The sequence below is a fragment of the Scleropages formosus genome, chromosome 1, assembly GCF_900964775.1.
Source record: "Scleropages formosus chromosome 1, fSclFor1.1, whole genome shotgun sequence".
Taxonomy (NCBI): Eukaryota; Metazoa; Chordata; class Actinopteri; order Osteoglossiformes; family Osteoglossidae; genus Scleropages; species Scleropages formosus.
In genome coordinates this window covers 48,634,572-48,649,108 of record NC_041806.1, presented here as the reverse complement: position 1 = coordinate 48,649,108, position 14,537 = coordinate 48,634,572, and positions in this window count along the sequence as shown.

Below are 14,537 nucleotides of genomic sequence, written 5' to 3'. Positions count from 1 at the left end.
CGGTTATCTGACAGGGTCCCCCGCTGACTCAGGTGGGAAAAGTACTCTTGCTGGGGGCAAGTTGGCCTCTTGTACTCAGATTGCTGTGTGATTTCCATGTGGCAGATCAAGACTGGGAGCCTGTAGGAGGGGTTAATCAACCTTGACACCCCAGCTGGCCGATGTCTCGAACTCGATGCCCTGTCCAGTGCTCTGTGCTGCCTTCCAGAGCACCATCATCCTGCACCCAGATAGCTGACTCAGATGAACAGCAGAGGTGCTGAAGGAGTCCGAATCAGACTCGTATCCATTTCTGATAGACAGAGAGTAAGAACTGACTGGTAGTGGGCAGAGAACTGGATGGTCTTGAGAAGGTGATACAATACAATACAGTATAAGATATGATACACTTGTGCGATATTGTACTTTATTATTATTTATTGTGTTTTATTTATAACTTTATTGAAAGGAGCAAAATGCACATGAAAACATTGTTTTACTGAAAGATTCTTGAGTTACTAGCTAAACATACACATGAGTATGACACATGAACAAAACTGCATATACACTGCATTTTCCACGTTATTTGTTGGTTATTTCGCTCTTTGTCCAAATCAACTTAGAATGTTTGCACATTCATTTGCTACTTGCGTTACAAAGGTTTGATTTCCACATTTTTGAAGATACAATAATTCACTTATTTGTTAATTTTTAAAATCAGTTTCTTCGCCAGTTTAATCATGTCTGCCTGTTGCGGAGTGAAGGCAACATGCATTTCCACTGCCATCCACTAGTTGGCAGTAAAATGCATTCAGAGATTAAAACGATGTCCTCTATTTAGCTAAACTCACATCAATGGTGTTAACAGCTCCTTTGATGCACCTGAATTTCGGTGATCAATAACAAGATGATGAACTTTACACATATATATGTGATGAACTGGTTAACATTAGGCACTCAACAGGAATTTGTGAAAATTTGGTATTTTTTTATTTTCAGAAAATTTTAATGAGTTTTCATTTAAGGTAGCTCAAATTTTAAATAAAAACAGTATTTTTGAGAATTATTTTTCATTTCTTATAGCTATGCTTTTATGGAAATTAATTTGTGACTATATAGAGTGAAGAGTGTTATTACTGGCACCTTTCATTGACTGTTACACACACACACACACACACACGCACATTTTCAGAACCGCTTGTCCCATACGGGGTCACGGGGAACCGGAGCCTACCCGGGAACACAGGGGCGTAAGGCCAGAGGGGGAGGGAACACACCCAGGACGGGACGCCAGTCCGTCGCAAGGCACCCCAAGCGGGACTTGAACCTCAGACCCACCGGACAGCAGGACCGTGGTCCAACCCACTGCGCCACCGCACCCCCTCATTGACTGTTACTTAGCAGTAAAAGGACTTTGCAAACAAGATTTCAGGGCCAGTTGTGGTATAGTGAAGAGCTGGAGTACTAACAATGATTTACTCATGTATATAGCTGGATAATTTTTAGTATATCACATCAGGGTAAATGGCTTGAACAAAAGCAGGTATTCCGATCAAGGAATTTGTGATTGCAATGTGACACATTTAACCACTATGCCACCTGTTGGCTCAAAATGACCAAATCTGTAAGCAAAACTGTAAATTAACTGAAACTCACTGTCATAAAGAAAGAACATTGACAAACATAACTGGGCTATTACCTCCTCCAAACGCCGTTGTAATATATGTCAAATGCGAAGGATTTCTTTCCTAGAGTCTGGTCCCCAAAGCCTGACAACAGAAGGAACAAAACGGTTTTACCCACAATGCATCACCGAACCATCCAATACTTAAGAGGTCATCTTGTGAATATTTAAACAAACCTCCTTTAAACACCTATTTTTATCAGCTTAACTTAATAATTCAGTTCCTCCAATTCTTCAACCCACTCCTTACACAGTAATCCTTCTTATACTGCAGAGCTAAAACAAGACATTGGTTTTCAGACAGCATGTTAATTTAAAGAGGTGTTATTAAGAAACTCCTCCAGGCAACGCATTTAAATGGTTTCATTTTTCAGTAAGATGGTTCAATTTGTATTATTCAGAATTTTGTCCAACCGTAATCTGGTTATACCGACATAAATGTAAGAGGGATAAATAACTGTTCAAACACTGGACAATGGGATGAGTACAATGAACAGTATTACACCAACAGTAACAAACAGTGGTATATTTATATTATGTAGCTGGCACTTTTCCTCCAAAGCAATGAATAACTCAAAGTAAACGTACTGCGTAAACAAGTGTATAAACAACACAGAGCTTTAGACACAGACACTCGATTATTGCAGGATTATTACAGTTTTGTCTGATACCACCATGTTGCCGGCTCACATTCCTCAAGCAGCTCCTACAGAACTGACGTTTAAATAACAAATACACAGATAATCATAGCAGATGGTGTTGGACTCATTTATGAAGCTGTCAGGAGATCAGGAGAGAAATGGCTCTGAAAGAGATGAAGACCTTCTCAAATGCTGGAAGGGATTCAGCAGCTCCAAGAGACAGAGGGAATGCGTTCCACCGCATCAGAGCCAAAACCGAGAACCAACAGTCTTTTGATTTGAGATCCCTTATAAATGGGATGAGCAAGTGGTCGGAGGTGGAGGTGCACAGTACTCTTTCTGGGGTGCAGGGAGTAATGGGCCGTGTGGGTACCAAGGTGCTGATCCTTTGATCGTCTAGCGGCCGTAACAAAAAGCAGAGTACTCAAAACCTTTTGGAGGGAACTTCAGTGTGAACACTTTAAGCTGAGACCTTTCAGCAGACCTGTTTATCTGAGCTCATTTGCCACCACATGCAAATTCCACAAACCGGCATCTCTGAAAGCTGTTCGACTGTCACGGAAGTGCGGATGAAGTGGTCTTTCAATCCCTTCCAGAAAGTTCTCCATTTCCAGCAGTTTGGTATCTGAGGGCAGCACTTTCAAGATCTGCTTGTATGCTCTGTTCACAGAAATTGCTTTCTTTCCTCAGGTGGTTCTTGAAGCCCTCACTGAGATGAATCCCATGCGGAAGCAGCCTGCGAAAGCTCAAGGACAACAGCCTCGACAACTCTATTGCAGTGGCCACAGTGCCACAAGTTAAACGTCTGAAGACTCTGACTGTTATTTCTCAGGCTCGACGTGGCCTGCTGAAGACCTGCTTCATAGGACAATTTTGTGAAATTTGTGTAAATTTTGCCAACAGCTCATTAAGCATCACTAAGATCAACCTCTTATTCATATATGCTGTTGATATAATATCAAAGGAGAAAATAACTTATTTTCTTTGCCGTTATAACCCACCCCCCCGACACCACTTATCCCAAGTGGGGGTCACAGCGAGCCGGAGCCTAATCCGGCAACACAAGGCTGGAGAGAGAGGGGGCACACCCATGATGGGACACCAGTCTCTCACAGGGCACCCCAAGCAGGACTCGAACCCCAGACCCACCAGAGAGCAGGACCTTGCTCAACCCACTGTGCCACTGCCACCTTTTGCTGCTGTAACCTCTTTTTCAAAATTTCTTCTTCTTCTTCTTCTTCTTCTTCTTCTTCTTCTTATTATTATTATTATTATTATTATTATTATTATAAAAATCCTGAAATTTACTCCTACCCAAGACCTTCAGTTATGCCCACTCTCAAAAGTATTATGGGTATAATTTGAATACCACCTAAAAAGCTGTGAAATCCAAAGAACTTCAACAAGAACAACAACAACAACAACAATAATAATAATAATATTAATAATAATAATAACAACAACAACAACAACAACAATAATAATAATAATAATAATAATAATAAACTTTATGCATCTGACTGTATTGTCCAAAGTAACTTGTGAAGTAACATGTTTACTAAGCTACTTACAGATATGTTTTCATCCATCTCTGAATGCCATAGTGTCCCATATTATAGGGGTGTTGTTCATTTGTAAGCTGGTATAACACGGTACAACATATTTACCTGTGCATATATTTAATACAAGTAAGAGAGGTAATAGAGCAGATTTTCAGTCAACAGCATCACAAACTCCAGAGCCTTTCTGTTGTTCGTAGCGCAACTGTACCCTTTCGGCTGTTTGTGAACGTCACGCTTACGACCACGTAGGCTCCTCTGGGTGAGCGGATCTGCTAAATGTCAGTTATAAATAAAAAATTAATGAAACGGACGTCTTTATACCGAACAACTAAAGAGAAACTGGGAAGTTGTGTGTTTTGTGCCCATCCCTGGAACGGTGACAGCTGCATTCATTATTAATATCGTCAGCATCCACAGGTTGCCCGTGGCCCGTGGGGGCGGTATGTGCCATATGCCTGTGCCCACGTGTAGAGCCCCTTTGTTTCTCGCCTACCCGTGCCTCCTGTTGCCTGAGATTGTTTAAAAATGGCCGCGAAGGTCTTCGTCGCTGCCGTGAGGAGTTGCTCGTGGATGGCTCCATTATGGCCCACGTGCTTCGCGTTCGATGTCTGTGAGATCCTCCCGTGTTTCTTCAGCTTCTCCCTCTCCATCCTACGGGAACCGAACCGCAGTTGGTCTGGTATCTCCGGTGTCCGTAACCCTCCGCGGCGGGACTTCCTCCCGGTGACCTGACCGGACAGTGGCGCCGGGCAGCTCGGCGGCCCGCGGTTTGACGGCTTTGAGACAAAGGCAGCTGTTCACACGCGATAAGACACACGCAGGACGCGGTGGCTCCTGTTGGTCCGTGGGCTGATTGGTGGCTCTGTGACTCAGTTTTATCACAGCTCCTGTAGGAATAGCCGGGGGGGGGGGGGGGTCACATACGCCGGTAACTCAGCTTTATTTTGATATTCCACTTAAGAGAGACACGGAGAACTTCGCAATTTGGTTGCACAGATCACTGTCAGGGAAGTTCAAGCGATGCAGAGACATGTATTTATAAATAGAGTTAAAGTCGTGGAAAATGTCACTTTTTACTCTGCGCACTTCAGGCTGAAGAATAATGACTTATGGCTGAGAAGAAGCTGGGGAAGGGAATGAAAAAAGGAAGAAAAAAAACAGCACCCTCACCCGCAAACCCACCTCCATATCCTTCACTCACACACACACACACACACACACACGGCACCATGTGAAACATCTCTAACTGCGCGAGAGTCATCGGGCTTTTTTCATTCACACGCGGGGTCACGTGGCCCATTCCTGTCCCGCCACACCCAGTGGACAGCAGAAGCTAAATGAAAAACAGGGTATAAACAGTGGATGTACGGTGGACATGCCTGCAGTTCAGCACATTTTTATTTATTTTTTTGTGTATTCATGGGGGACCCTCTGCCTCGAGATCCCTAAATGCATTTAATGCTGTAAATTCCATTTATTTTCAAAGAGACTTCCTTCATCTGCAGGCAGTGCAGCGTTCAAAGCCATTGCTTTCCAATAGAAGGTTCAAACACACACACACACACACACACACACACACACACACACACACACACACACTATCTGAAGCCACTTGTCCCATAGGGAGAGTTGCAGGGAGCCAGAGCCTAACCCAGCAACACAGGGCAAAGGGCAGGAGGGGACATACCCAGGACAGGACACCAGTCCATTGCAAGGCACCCCAAGCAGGACTCAAACCCCAGACCCACTGGAGAGCAGGACCTAATCCAACCCACTGCGCCACCGCTCCCTTCCGATAGAAGGTTCTGGGTTCGAATCCTGGCTCCTACTTTAGTATCCTTGATCAAGGCACTTACCTTGAACTGATACAGTAAAAATAACCCTGATGATGTCTGAATGGGTAAATAATTCTAAATAGCTTAACACGAGAAGTCCCTTTGAAGAAAGTACTATATAGATGTATAATTGCGTAAAATCTGGTGTGACACACGAGGTCAGTGGCTGACTCAGAGAACACGGAGCCTTACATGACACCTATCGGACCGGGTGGGTGAGCGTGTCATGCTGGACCGTGCCTTGCAACTGCGGTCACAGTGAAACCTTGTTCACCTGCGGGGGCTTCAGTGGCACAGGGTTTGCTGTTGCTGCCATCAGTACATTTCATCCAGGTTTTATCCAGGTTAAGAGCTGATTTATTCAGTGAGCTGCAAAAAAAAAAACAAGAAACACAGACAAGTGCAAAATTATAATGCCGGTACAACAGACATACAGCCCTGATCCTTTTCTGAAAAACTGTAAATTACACAGTGCTTACTGTCCAAGGTTATCTTTATAGAGCATTTTGCGTATGAAAAGCACTAGAAATGTTATACTGGCTCAAATGAAAATATGAATTCTAAGCATTTGTTATAATGAATTAAAAAAACAGCAAAAAGTGGGTTTGTCCAGCAAACATTAATTCGGCACATTTGATTAATGCAAATTGCCCTGCGTTGCGAAAGAGTGTTGCGGCAGCAAAGTGCTTTCACTGCTTCCGTTCGAATACTGCGTTTATTTCTGAGGGTCTCTATCTAATGGTGGCCTGAGGGGGGCGCGGTGCCAAGAGCACCGCCTCAAGGGAACGCGGGGATGCTCCTTCTAGGGGTGTCCTCACAATGCCATCTATTCAGCTGCACACCCCGGGCTTTTCGATAAATGTGTCCTTCTCTCCCACGTCTCAAAAACGTGATTTCGGCGTGAAAAGCCGAGTGGAAAAGACAAAGAAAAACATCAAACACAAAAACATCATTACTTTTATTTAAGTGACCCTCTCCCATTTGACTTACAATAATTTATCCATTTATACAGCTGCATAATTTTTACTGTATGAATTCAGGGCGAGTACTTTGATCAGTAGCACTACAGCGGGAGCAGGGATTCGAACCTGGGTCCTTCCGGTGCAAGGTGGGAGCTTTATCCAGTACATTCCCTGCTGCCCCATGTGACATAAAACATAAAATAATAGGAACACCTATAGAAATCTTATAGAGTGTGTGTTTTACTGTCCTTGCATGAGTCCATTCCCCTATAGCTAATTTTGTACAAGGTAGTCACACACATCGGCTGAAGCTGCTTGTCTCAAGCGGGGTCACGACAAGCCGGAGCCTAACCCGGCAACACAGGATATAAGGCTGGAGGGGGAGGGGACACACGTCCATCATAAGGCACCCCAAGCGGGACTTGAACCCCAGACCCACCGGAGAGCAGGACCCATCCAACTCACGGCGCCACTGCATCGTCGCACCTCCTTACAAGGTAGTCACACACACACACATTTTCAGAACCGCTTGTCCCTTACGGGGTCACGGGGAACCGGAGCCTACCCGGCAACACAGGGCGTAAGGCCGGAGGGGGAAGGGGACACACCCAGGACAGGACGCCAGTCTGCCGCAAGGCACCCCAAGCGGGACTTGAACCCCAGACCCACCGAAGAGCAGGACTGCGGTCCAACCCACTGCGCCACCGCACCCCCACAAGGTAGTCAGTTAAATAAAAAATAAAAGCGCATAATTTTTTTGTTCGGTATTATTGTTCACAGGTTATAAAGCAGACAGGCAGGAGTCCGTTTTGCGGCGTGTGTGCGGAGCGTGTTTGGGGAGTGGTGCCTGCCGCAAGGAAGTGGCACAGCAGAAAGAGGTCTTCACCCGCAGTACACTCATTTACCGTAGTGACATACAACAAGAAGGCGCGTCTCTCTGTTCACTCAAACGTTTCCTTTCTATATAACTGATAGTTTTATTTACAGATTTTGCAGGGGATGAAACAAAGGGGGGAGTGGCAGTGCAGTGGTGCTGTGGATTTGGCCGGGTCCTGCTACATGGTAGGTCTGGGGTTCGAGTCCTGCTTCGGGTGTATTGTGACGGACTGGCATCCTGTCTGGCGTGTGTCCTCTCCCCCTCGTGCCCTGCGTTGATGGATTAGGCTCCCGTTTGCTGCACCCCTGCTTGGGACAAGCGGTTTCAGACAGTGTGCGTAGAACAAAGAGACGTACAGAGTGAAATTGCAGCGAGCATCTAACCCTTTCTGTGCGAAAGAAATGCCTTCCGTCCCACCCAGAGCATAAACTACCAATAAGCGCAAATGAAAAAGATGGATGGACGTTTTATCGATCGAGAAAGAAACTGCTCGATGCTCCATCCGTCGCCTACGAGACAGGGACGTGCGTACAGGGAAGACGGCTCAGTGTCAAGGAGGAGGCAGCGAGACTGCGGCAGTCGGGGATGCTGTGGGGGGAATCCCAGTCACGAGTCACGCAGAATCCCTCCTCCAGCCCACTCCATCCCAGGGAGGATTCCAGTCAGCGCTCCAGCACTCGGCATTCGCAAAGGCCTCGCAATGAGATTTTCCCTCCCGGCAAAGCGAGCGCCGAGCGTGACTGGAATGCGATGTGGGGGGTTATGCTGCGCGCAACACGACGGCGGCGCTCCGCGAACGATAGCAAGGGAACGACCGCACCCCAAGATCGGCGCGATTCTCCGCAGCGCTGTCAGAGACGACCGAGGCAGGGTGTCCCTCAATAGACTGTTCTAGAACAACGAGGGAATGCAGAAATTTCTGCTTGTTATGTAAATATTATGTAATTTTGAAAGTGAGCTCCTATTATGGGGCTGCACAAGAGTTTTCTTCCATGAAAACCATTCAGTTTTCCGAACTGCGCATTCGCTTGTTTATCTGTTTACTTCAGTTGCCTAGGCGACCGCATGAACCTCTCACCTTTCCAGCTAGCAATAATTGCTGGTTCACATCTGATGTGAGCAATAATTCACTGGAAATGTGAAAAGTAGCCACGTGGTGGTTACACAGCGATGGTCGCATTGTTTGGATTTAATCCGACGTAGCTAAAAATAAATATTAATATTTGTTGATTTTGTTTTTATTTTATTTTTCACTGGTGTGGAGAAAGGTTTCAGGGTAAGCAGTGGGGGCTCACCTTTGATTCGCTGAACTGGCATCTGGTTGATGGCCAGTGAAGTATAACACAGTGTAGCCATCCAAGCAAAAAGACGGTAAAAAAAAATTCCACTGAAATAAAGGACGGTTTCTGTACTGTTAGACTGGATCCCAGTTTTTACTTTATTTTTCCTTTTGGCTCGTTTGATTTTCTGTGTGGACTCGCAGCAGTCATTTTTCGCTGCACAACATGTCGCTTGGGAACGTGGTAAAAATAAGATTCACGCTACTGTTCCGTGTTCAAAGAAAGAAACTGCAGGAGCGGCACGAAACAAAACAAGACAGCTGAGACTGAACGATCGGGTCAAAAACCGCAGTCAAACACAATTAAAAACATCATAACCTGTATCCCATCGTAGCTACAGATGCAATCTCCTTTTCTTATGACCGCAGCTTCCGCATAAACGGCCTAAAGGGAATCAAGGTGCCTTGACCGTTCTGAAGATCCTCATGACTGCAGTGAAAACACCAAAGGTGGCACCTTTGGAACAAAGAGCCGTGGAAAACGACCGCACGACAACGAAGGGTTAAGTACAAGCGGTGGAAAGCATATCTTACGGAGGTGTCACAGTTCATCGCAGCTCTCCGAAGTACAGCAAACGGAACAGGCGATACTCGCTCAGTGTGCTCCAGATGCTCAGCTGAAAATTAAACGTGCTGCAGAACTGAAATTTAGATTCACCTGAGCAGATGTTTGCGAAAATATGTGCAAAATGATGCGGTTATAGAGAGTAAATGATTGTTACAAACAGAAATCACGTCTGCTCTCCTGTTTTTCCACTGGAACTGTGGTTGTTTCCATACTGCATTAGCTGGAGGTGACCTGTAACCCCATCATGACCCAACCGTGACCCAGCTGGTGATCAAGTCACGACCCAACCGTGACCCAGCACTGGTTAGGGGGCGATCCAAGACCTCTGGCTAATGAGCTGGACCTCACTGTAGACAAGCCCTACACCACTGCCCTTAGGAACCTGACCTGCATCTCATCAGAACCCAACTCAACTTCCGGAGAAACACTATTCACCTCTCATCGCACGGAGACGACTTGCATGCATGTGCTCTCACAGACCACGTGGGCGCGTGTTCGTCCATCGCTGCGGACGGCTGTAGATGGCTCTCCTTGCTTTCATTTGGCGGCTAATGGGGTAAAATGGGTATCGGTACAGCCACCTAATGAACATCTTAACCACGATGCAACGCCGGTTTAATCTTCCTGTGGAGATAAAGAGAGCAGCGCTGACAGCATGGACAGCTGTTGAAATGCTAAAATGTACTCCGCAGTCATGCCAGAGAGAGCTGTGAAAGCCATTAGACACCTTCACGAAGCGGAACTACAGAAATGAAGGTGTTTAGTTGCCATGGATACGCAGCATCTTATCAGAAAATTCCCCGCTTCATCTGTGCATACATCATGGCTGCATTGTGTAAATAGTGTAGAAAGTGTGCGTGTGTGTGTGTGTGTGGTGGTAATGGGGACCGGGGGAATTACATTTTGTTTAAGTTCTGTAAGTTTATTTCTTAATTATTGTAGGAGTTAGGTGGAAAAATGACCATCATGTGTCACACATTTATTTAGCAGACACTTTGCTTATTTCATGAACTCTGTGTAGTTTTATCAGCCCACACACCTTATTTACCAAGGTGACTTACACTGTTAGATACACTACTTACAACGGGTCACTCATCCATACATCAGTGGAACACACTTTCTCTCTCCGTCACTCAAGCACTACGGGTGAACCTGAACAGCATGTCTTTAGACTGTGGGAGGAAACCAGAGCACCCGGAGAACATGCAAACTCCACACAGTCTGAACAGGGATTGCACCCACATCCTCCCGCACCACTCAGGTGCTATGAGACAGCAGGCCTACTTGTTGTGCTACCAGGCCATCCGAGCAAAAGTTTACCCATAATGACCTCATAATACCAGGCTAAGAAAAGGGGCCCTCGTAAGACTGTCAGTTTGAATCAAAGCAGGTTTTTCTGACAAATCTGGATTAAAGCGGTCTTCCTTTTTGAAAGAGCTATTTTCCCTCTCCATCTTTAATTAAACAATAGACATGGGTCACTCATCCATACACCAGTGAAACACACTCTCTCTGTGTCACTCACACACCATGGGTGAACTTCAACAGCATGTCTTTGGGCGGAAACCAGAGCACCCAGAGGAAACCCACACAGACACGGGGAGAACATGCAAACTAACACAGACTGAGTGAGAATCGAACCCACGTCCTCTTGCACTACTCAAGCACTGTGAGACAGCAGTGCTCCGATGCTGCCCCACAGAATTAACATATAACATAACTATAAATTGACACACATATGAACACACATGTTGATCAAATAAATTTACTTGGTGGTGCAGCTGGCTTGACCGGGTCCTGCTCACCGGTGGGTCTGGGGTTCGAGCTCTGCTTGGGGTGCCTTGTGATGGACTGGCGTCCCGTCCTGGGTGTGTCCCCTCCCCCTCCAGCCTTCCACCCTGTGCTGCTGGAATAGGCTCCAGCTCCATGGGACAAGTGGCTTCAGATGATGTGTGTGTAATTGGTTAATTATTGCATGTTACTAAAAAGGATTTTCGAAAAGTCACATTAAGGCCTGCAGTACATCTGCAGTACAAAATTTGCTCGTTAATTTGATACGTTTACTCTCCAGTGGAAACCTTCTCCAGTGTGTCACATAGCAAAGTATTTTCCGGTTCCTTGATAACAACAGCCAGCAGAAATGTGGCAACGAATAAACCCCCGAGTGGATGTAAGGGCAAAGCCATGGGGTGAAAAGAAGTGTCGAGGCTGTTAGCACCGCTGCTGCCGCCGCCGGATGGGCGTTCATCAAAACCACAAAGCCTGCCTTCAAGTTGGCACGCAGGATGCTCGCTCGACAGATGCGGCGCGCAGAGGAGAAGGGTTCGGCACGTGGAAGGTTGACAGCAATTTGCACGTTTTTGCCAAGGAGTCTTGCCACATGCAAGAAAAACTGCTAAATAACTGAGGCGAGCGAGCGGGGGCTGAATAGAGCAGATTCTTTCACCGTCTTCGCTTCAAAGAACGCCAACTCTCCCTATTCATCTCTTGAATTACCATGTCCAAGTGAAGAGCTGCTGTTCTGCAGACCTGTTGTCATGCTCAGAAGAAAGAACTTTGAAGACACATTGTCGGGGCTCACTTTTTTTTAGCTGATCATCTGGCAAAGTAGGACCATGGGAGAAAAACTCTTGTCTTTCGGTGCAGAAATGCGACGTGTGATTAGCATTTCAGGATGGGGCACGCTGTATACTAGCACATCTTCTTGAACACTCGAGGTGCTGGGTTGTGGTTGGTTTCAGTGTGGAGTGAAGGAAAATCATTAATGTGTTGCTTTACTCCAAACAATCTCACCTCACAACACTCCGTACCAGCGGTTGAAACGGGAATCGGGGGAAGGTGCAGTATCCTCTTCAGTTTGCCCGCCTCCCGGCATGATCAGATGCTCAGATGTTCTGCCAAAGGCTAGATGAATTATACACACAGGCTTATCTTACTCTCCGTCCCCCACCTGCTCCAACTCCTCCGCAGTGCAGTCTTTCGCCGCTACGTTTCCTTGACCACCAGACACCTGAACGTGATTGTTAGCATTAGCCTCACTGCATATTAGCATTCACTTGAACCTTTGTAACACGTAATGCTCTGAGGAAGGAAAGGTTGCCAAACAAAAGCCACAAATCTCTTCTTGCATAATAGCATCTCTAAAACTCTGAATATCTTTTTTTTTTTTTACCTTGCATTGAACGTTCTGTTGAGAACATTAAGGTGGAAACCATAGGGAGGTTCTGCTAGGAGCTAAGGAAACCTACATGGTGGATGCTGTGTAGAGCTGTGTTGCTGGAACTCAGTGAGGAAGGTTGCTTGGGTTGGGTTCCAACTGGGTCCAGTTTTCGGCTGGATATCTGTCCATCCATCTACCGACAACAACCGCTTGTCCCCAGTGGGGTTGCGGCAAGCCGGAGCCTAACCCGGCAACACAGGGTGCAAAGCCGAAGGGGACGGGGACACACCCAGGACGGGATGCCAGTCCGTCAAAATGCACCCCAAGCAGGGCTCGAACCCCAGACCCGCCATACAACGGTCACCGGCCAAAACCAAATCATCCCCTCGTGAATATACTCAGGACAACAGCAAAGCCTGCAAACTCCAACTCCCAGAATGCACGTTGGTGTTCAGCCAACCACTTCATTCTGTGCGAATTAGTAATACAGCACTCTGGAGTGACTGCTGTCAACAGAGAGCATCAGGCTTTTTAAAAGGAACATCTTGGTTTATGACTAATCCACCGCTCTCAGATGTTCACAGTATGACCTTGTATGTTTTTCATGTTCTCATTAGCGCAACATAAGCGTCTAGCATGTCAGAATAAGAGGTCTCTTCGATGTACCATTCCCAAGGGCGACGCACCTAACTATACCCACAAAGCCGTTGCACTTTCAAGCTGATTGGTTTCACGGTGTCTAGAAAGGCAATGGTTTTAGATGCGAGAGAAGACCCAGTGTGTGAACTTCCAGGTGCAGCACACAGATTTCCGCCTCACTGCAGAATAGTGCATTTATGTGTTGTTCTTTGTGCAGTTCAGCCTAAGTGTTGAGAAGAACCATCTGCTTTTTCTCCGTGCACAATTTCTTGCTTCCCTATGGTTTGGTTTTGTTTTTCGGTTTGGCCAAGAACTGCAAACTCAAGGCAAATCCTCCCATCTGTAAATAGAGCCAATCTGTCTGTTCTGCAGCAGAGAAAACAGTGGAACTGAGTGGAATTCAGACTCTGTGGAAACAGCTCATGCTCCCAGAAAACCAGCAGTTGATCGGTGTGCAGTTAGCCACTATCGATTCTCCCAAGGTTTTTGAAAGGATCATCAGTCAGCGACTACCACATCCGGAGAAATACGATCGTTCTGAGCTCCTACAGCCTGATGTCTTGCCAAACTGGGACACCCACACTGCAGGACCGAATAGTCCCCGCGTGGAAGAGGTGAAAAAGAAACCCAGAGAAATGGCATGTGGTTTTTCAGCCATTGATCCCAGCTGTCACTGTAGACTCTCTTGAACCACTGTGGAAATTAGTCATGGGAGGAGTCCATTTCTCACTGCTCCCTTATAGTCATGAACTCCTTCCTTGTTTATGAAGCATGGAGGACATAACTGTTGCTGTCATAGTGACTGTGGAAATCATACCCTGATATTTTGCATGCCCCTCTGGCATCCCCTGTAGATTTAGCATGTGTTCACGACACCGCAAAGACATGTTTCTGCAGAATTTTTACTTTTCAAGTAGACCTCTCATCACACTGCTTATCAAGCCCTGCTGGGAATTTAATTTTCCAGGAACCGATTTATGCCTAATGGAATGTTAGTTACATAATACTCTGGACTATTCTGTCATAATAAACCATACACTCAGATTTTGTTCGGGGGGGAAAAAAAAATAGGAAGAAAGAAAGGATTTATCTTGATACACTTTTCAAACCATAACTTTGGATTTGCTGCTAATGTTGAGTGTTTTTTCTTCATTTGGTCGATGATGAGTTTTTGATGCCGCAATCAAGACACATCGAATGTAAAGCTTCACCTCTGAGTCATCCTTGTGCACTCCACTTTTAGTAATGACTTACAGCTTTGGTTCTAGAGTCATTCCTGCAAGCCATACAA